General features: G+C 49.0%; 1 long non-coding RNA gene across 5 annotated transcripts in view; it reads left to right on the top strand.

Moving 5' to 3' along the window:
* Positions 1–5,545: 5,545 nt before the first annotated feature.
* The window catches only part of LOC135912472 (uncharacterized), a 38,911-nt gene continuing 37,129 nt past the window's right edge, over positions 5,546–7,327 (top strand). For 4 of the 5 annotated variants that reach the window (XR_010567685.2, XR_010567684.2, XR_010567686.2 and 1 more), the window contains exon 1: positions 5,546–5,783. This is a non-coding gene — a long non-coding RNA (uncharacterized lncRNA). The remainder of the gene's footprint in view (positions 5,784–7,327) is intronic. The other variant, XR_010567683.2, reaches the window with a different exon arrangement.

The following is a 7,327-nucleotide window of genomic DNA, read 5'->3' as shown; positions in this document are numbered from 1 at the left end:
GACCATACCTACCCAATACCGCATATCGAGGAAAGGCTTGAGAGAGTGAGCAGTGCTAATTTTATTTCTACGTTCGATTAATCAGAGGGTACTGGCAGGTTCCGTTGACCGAGAGGGTAAGCAGGCTTGCGGCGTTTATTTCCCCGATACTCTAGGGGATGGGAACCTTTCGGCCGAAACCCTGAGCTTTGAATTGAAGAATGCTCCCTATTATTTCTCTAGCCTTATGGACCAGGTGCTATGGGGAATGGAGGCCTCGCCAGACTTTGCACTTCCGCATCTCGATGACATAGCCATTTTTTCTTCATCACGGGCGGACCACATGCAACACTTGCGAACCGTGTTGTGTCGTCTACGAGAGGCCAACTGTCAAGGCTCCCAAGTGCTAATGGGGGCGCACCGAGGTAGCTTATCTAAGTCATGTAATAGGGCAAGGCCATCGTCGGCCTACAGAGGTTAAACTGACCTCAATCGACAACTTCCTGCAATCACGCGGGAAGTTGTCGATGGCAGGTTATTACCAAAGATATATCCTGCGTCATTCCGAGATTGCAAGTTCTTTAACAGATACTCTATGAAAAACAGCACCACGAACGGTAAAGTGGGATGAAGCAAAAGAAAAGAATTTTAGTATGCTGAAGACAGCAATAACGAGTCAACCAGTGTTGAACACGCTCGACTACTCTAAGCCATTCATTCTTCAGTGTGATGCCAGCGACAGGGGTATGGGGGTGGTGCTTTGCCAAAGAGAGCTGACGAAAACGAACACCATGTACTGTACAGCAGTAGAAAGCTTTCAGTTAGTGAGGAAGCATACAGTGCATCAAAAAAAGGGATGCGCCTGCGTAGCATGGGCGGTGCAGAAGCTAGCATGCTATATCGCTGGTTCAAGGTTCACCACAGAGACTGATCACTGTCCCCTCACATGGCTGCAGTCCATGTCTACGAAAAACGGTCGTCTTTTGCGCTGGAGCTTCACTCTTCAACAGTACATTCAATATTCGCTACAAGAAGGGTAAGGTTAACGGCAATGCCGACGGTCTGAGTCGTTGCCCCTAGAGTAGCGAAAGCCTCATGCTCACTCTGGTTTCCCTGTCATTTTTACGTTGCTATTTATTTTTCATACGTTTTTTTTTATTATCACGAAGTTGCAGTTTATTGTGAGCTGATTTTAGTAACCACGTCTTAAAGCTTTCAACAAATCGCTGTTTTTAGTGTGTGTGTGGGGGGGGGGGGAGGACGCGCGAAAGGGATGGGAAAGCAGTAGCGGGTTTTCCTTTTTTTTTTTTGTAAAGCCTGGTGTGTCCTGGGGGAGGGTGGCCTTGCAGTCGCTTGCTTTGTGGTTGCGGGTCCGGCACTGTTCTGGAATGACTGCTTGCCGAAACGGAAGACGAAAAGTTGTGAGACCAGTTTGCAAGTCCAGTTTCACCGGACCGCACCAGGGAGAAAAGGGATACAAGAGCGCCACGAAGATTGATGAACGATTCCAAGGAATCTACAAGCGACGAACCCAGGGTTTGTCACCCGGAGGGAAATTCTGCTGCTGAAACGCCGATCCCTCGCCCAGTGGCTGCTGGCCCCTACGCGTCGGGATCTTGCTACCCCGCCGGAGATGCTGTTACGATCGGTGTGTAACACCCCGGGCAAAAAGCATGCTCAAAGGCCATGCCTAATCGAAACGGAGGATGGATCCCTAATTTGATATGGTTGTTTTGGGTGGTTGCCGGTCTGGCAGGCGCCCCGCAGTGATTACAGGCCCCTTTGTGTGTGTGCGACTTTAAGGGAGAACCCTTTTCACCAACTTTGCGACTGTAGGGGAGAACCCTTTTCACGGACTGTGTTATTCTAGGGGAGAACCCTTTTCACAAACTGTGTGACTATAGGGGAGCACCCTTTCCGCAAGCTGCCCAACTCTAGGGGAGACCCTTTCCGCGAACTGTCCGACTCTAGGGGAGGCTCTTTCCGCGAATCAAACAGGACCCGCGGATTGCCGCCAGCGGGGGCAAGCACGTGCAACGTCGCAGAGGATAAACGATCTGCCGCCCATCCCCGACCAGACTCAGTACATGTCACGTGATGTTGACGTGAGCAAGAACCCACCTACGACTTTAGCAGGCCTACTTAAAGGGAAGATGAAACGGTTTTCAATTTCCATGAATTGCCGGGGTTGGGAAGAACAAACCTATTAATTTATGGTTCTGAATTTTTTTCTTTGTATTGTCAATACAAGGGGCTGAAATCGCTTTCTAAATCCCCTCCGTGGACACACCCCTGTCGCTTCCTGGAGCGCCGGGTGAGGAGGCAGCCGGAGTAGAGAACCGGCGAGAGTGACATCATTCCCGGGGACCGTACTGGCGGACCGGCGTGCTGGCATGTTTCTATCCATCCTTTGTTTTACTAAACGACGCTACGAGAGATCTGCTGCCGCTCTCGTTTGTTTTCTTTTGCGATTTTCGTGAACTGTGCTTCCTTTCTGTGCTGCGTGAGTGTCTAAAGCCAAGGGCGCCCAACATTCTCTCGTTCTGTGCAGAATTTTGCTGTGCGAACGCAGGCGGGCGAGACGATGTGGTGTTTCACGTGTTTTCGAAGGACAGGAAACTTGCAGCGAAGACGGTCCGTGCCCTGAGGAGAGAATTTCTTGCCGACGAAATCAACTGTGCTGTGTTCGGACCATTTCCGCGTCAGTGATTGTCATCGGAGCTTGACAACGATGCGGCAATCGGTATTCCAATTAAATCGGCGTGACTGAAGGCCGGCGTTGTTCCGTTTATATTCTCCCACAAAAGAAACACATCGCCACTTCCAAGAGCGGCCTTCGCCAAGAGAAAGGGTGAGGTAAGGGTTTAATGTGCACACAGGCAATTTTTTAAACGGATTATCACCAGAGTGTCGAACGAACGGCCTTACAGCGGCCTATGGCGAAGCGAGGTGGAGGCACAGCCGGGAATAGGCACATGCATGCAAAGTGCTTGCCGTTTTCATCCTGCCTTTCCACTCCGCTTTGTCACGGAACACTGTACTACGGCTGTTTGTTCGGCGCTGTTTTGGTACGGTGAAATAACTGGCCGGGGGTATGCTTGCGCATTCAGTGATATTTGCTATTCGTCCTACCACGCGGTGCCCGCAGGTTTAGCTGTTCAGCATTCGTGTTCAAATCGCACGGCATAAGGCGTTACGGTAATATTTTCATGCTAGCGTTAGAGTAGTTGAACTCGGCGTGTAAAAACTTCGTTCCGTAGATTTCGCACTCACAGCTTGCTACCAGCAGCGAAATGCCGCAAAAACAAGCGTAGGCATAGCCGCGCCCGTGGCAAGGCGAACGGGCTCAAATAATGAAGTAACGTTGTGAGGTACTGAACTTGTCAGCGTTCGACGTGGTCTAGCCCCAATACAGGCATCGCTGCTGGACAAAAAAATGTTTTCTTGCCTTTAACTAGCTGTGCATCACGCATGGCAAAATTATTATTTGAAAGTAAATATGAGACATTACTCATCACTTCCTTATTACGCCTATTGATTGGAATTACATTACCAATTACCGCTTTCAAAAAAGTAATGGTATTACTTTACGATTGCTTCCAAAAAGTTTTCATGCAAACAAGATGTAAGAAGCAAAGTATTGACACGTGTACTTATCTTTATCGGGCAACCACGTTTCGCCGCTTAACAACTGTAATCGCAGAGCGAGGGACGCGCCTGCATGTATCCGACGTTTCTGGAAAGTTATCGACGCTTCTATCCGCGTGTCTGTTGTCGCCGAACCTTGTGTTATCAGATTTCATCGCGTGACACGAATGGTGTAGAACTTTGTGGAAGACACGCGGGTCCCATCAGTTAATCTGGAACATTCGACGACTGATCTATAAAAGCCGACACGCTTGACCCGCTGTTCAGATTTTCGACGATCGCCGAGCGTGTTCGCCGCCATCGTTGCGCTTTAAGTGTAGCCTGTTTTGTGGGCACAGGTTCGCCCAATAAAAGCTAGTTTTGTCTTTCACAGTACTGCTACTGTGTTCTTTAACGTCACTACCACGTGACAGTATAAAGGGACGCCAACCTTTCTTCAAGGTAACGTACACTTGCCAACATTTCATGTCCTCCCTCCCATGTGCCTCCACGACACCGCACGACACTACCAACGTTCTGGCGCCGTACACAGCTTACTGGTGCATATTTAACGCAATTAATAAATTACTTTAGCCATGAAATTACAGACACCAAATAATTCACATTACTAAACTACTAGACAACTAATCCATCTCATAAATTACTGAAAAAGTATTTCAATCACTGTAAGTAATCCAATGGTTGTCATGGTTGCTGATATGCATGATATGCTTAAATTCATGACATCCATGCCTTGCACTCTTTCAGGCTCTTGCAGAGCACCTTGAGAACCGAGCCCCTGATGAACCTGTTCCACTACCATCACCAATCGAAGAGTTTGAAGCAGCCGGTGTGACACAGGCAGATAATGTTGAAGAGTTTGAAATAGCAAAACGCGGCACTTGTGTTCGCGATCTTGTATCAACACGCAAAAAATCACGGAACTTTAGACAAGCAGCGGCAAGGTGCATGACATCGCGGAACTGCACCCGTGTTTACAATCTAATGAGATGTTATTGCTTCGGCATTCTTCTAGCAGCAAGTTCCCAGTGACACTTTAGCGCGTTTTTTCTCCCGTCATTGGAACGTGCAGCTGCATGAAAAGACATATGTACCAGCTAAGATTTCCAACGCGCGAGAAGGTGCACACATCGCTCTCGCTGTTGGCACACTCAACATCGTCGTCGCCGCCGTTGCCGCCATCGTTTTCCGTATCTGCTGTCGGTTCGAACATGTACGGCGAAAATACAAGCTCCCCGAGACAGCGAGAACGTTCCATAATGCTTACAACTCAGCTGTGAAGCCAGAACAGAACAGCGTGCTACGCTCTGAAACGGCGGCGCCGACCGGCGATCCCCATGAATGACGTCAAAGCGGTCCCGACCAACCACGGGCAACAGCGGTGTTCGCGCGATGCCCTGAGGCGCTGGGGCGCGTTTTCTTGCAAAAAACAGCCGCTTGCGTTTGTTTCCGCCCTTTTTAATCGAGATATTCGTGTTCAGTGGACTCAAAACTGTAGAATGCCGCAGGGGACTCATTTATTTCCAAAAGTGTTTTAGCTTCCCTTTAAGCGGCCCCGCAATGCATTTTGAATTCATTCATTCTCTTCTTCTCTATCCTTCACGAACCATTGAATAAATGGTGCAAGCTTCGCACTATAAATCGTCTGGTCCTTGTCTGGTCACCATGGTCTACCGGACGCCTGCAGCCTGCCGAGAACGCCACGATACCCAATAGTAACGCCGGTCGAGGTTCGAATAAAAGGCGTCGCAACGGCGATAAGTCGCGCTACGTCGGTTGCGCTGCGCCAGCCGAGAAGCCATCCTCTCTATACTTCAACGCCAGCGCTGTCGGCAGCTATCTTCGGAGCATGCGCAGAACGATCGCCAAGTCGAGCGCCGTCCGCAAAATTCGTCTGCGAAGTTGCGTTGGCGCCGTTCGCGCCTTTTTCTTCGCAGTCTGATCAGTGTCGCGCCTGTGGAACGTAACATGGCTTGGACGTATTCCGCGCGTCAAAAACTTGTCCTTGCGTTATTAGTGCACCGTCTGCGACGGAAGCGCAGGCGCTCCATGTACGTTCGTGAAATTTTCGCGGAACGGAGAAACGTCGGCGAGTACCACCAGCTAGTGGAAGAACTGCGGGAGAAGGAACCGGAGTATCGTCTCAAATGTTTCAGGTAACCGCGCTTCGCACAGAGGGTGTGTTTTATTTTTGATGAGATTGCATCTCCCCCTTTAGCTCGCTGTGAAGTATGTGAGCCACTCTTTTCATTGCTAGAGATTACCTTAATTGGGTGCCGGACACTTTCTAGGACGACCACACGTCTTGTAAAATTCCATGGTAGCGGTGAACTCCCTCGTTTGCCTCGGCACGTATCCGCTGCCGCTCCTCGTCACGAGCTCGATTACTTTGAGCTCTCGGGTCAACCGGTCCATTAACTGCTTCCAGAGCTTGTGGCCCCCTTCGACTACAAAACGAAACGGGGACACAAAAAAAGTAATGATGGTGCATTCCGCAAGAAAGAAACTCGCTTTGGACGCCAAGCCTGCAAAGGCGAACACAAGCAGTCGTAAACAGCTCACCTGTGGCGAGACCGCTGCTCTGCCTGATCTTATCCCATGCGTTTACCTTGCGCTGCTGGTCGCGGAAATCTAGTCGTTTTGTGTGATAGACACAAGGGTCCTGTTTAATGGCTTCCAGCAGCCGCTCAACAATGTTGTTGGGGTCAGGCATCGCGTGTGCACCGCTCGCGCTACTCGCACCACTGTCACAGGCAGCGGCCGTTTTCTTTGAGCGCGATGCATTGTGGTGCGAGAGTGCCGCCGCCTCCAACGCGCGAATGGCTCAGGAGTCACTTCGGCGCCTCGCCCGTCGGGGCGCGTTGGAAGGCGCCGGTTACGTTAGCTGTGCCCGTGTGCCCGACTATAGAGGGGTCGTTGTGGCCAACGTGACGTGGCGTGCGCGCGCGTGCGTTACGTCGGGTTATAAACGGCCAGTAAAGAGCCATCTATATTCCGACGTAAAAAAAACATCTTCCGCGTAATGCGAATACGTGGGCTCGTTCCCCACCTGCGGCAAGTTCTTTTTTCATCCACTTTTATTTCCATTAATTCATCATTTATTTAATTCAACGATTAAGTACAAGTAATTTTCCCTGGGCTGTCCTTGCTGTCTTTGTTTCTTGACTTATTGTGATATGATTGTTCAAAAATCGGGATCTCGGTTAACCGCCTTTCTGCTCATTCATATATATATATATATGTATATATATATATATATATATATATATATATATATATATATATATATATATATATATATATATATATATATATATATATATATATATGCGATCTGTGATTTTAATGTACAAAGAGTAACACTCTAACCTGACAGCTTTACGGGAAGGCTACGGGCACAGTCATGTGCCTCGTGAGAGTCGCAGAACAGCATCGAAGCAACTTGAATGGGATGTCTCTTACCAATCCAGGATATCTATATAGTATGTTTCAAATATCCAAGTGTTACGTGCAGGCAACATTTCTGCAACGTGGTTTCAACGTCCATTTGTCGGTTGTATAGCGACGCTGATTCTTAGTAAAATAGATATGACTGGACGTCTCATGGATGTGACGCAGTTCTCACTGACGTCCATTGGAAGTCACGCAGAGCTGCGTGACCCCCTTCCTGAAAAACAGTAAGCAAGCCAAAATAACATAC

This window comes from Dermacentor albipictus, chromosome 1 (genome assembly GCF_038994185.2).
Source record: "Dermacentor albipictus isolate Rhodes 1998 colony chromosome 1, USDA_Dalb.pri_finalv2, whole genome shotgun sequence".
Lineage (NCBI taxonomy): Eukaryota > Metazoa > Arthropoda > Arachnida > Ixodida > Ixodidae > Dermacentor > Dermacentor albipictus.
This window is presented reverse-complemented; position numbering and strand designations above follow the sequence as displayed.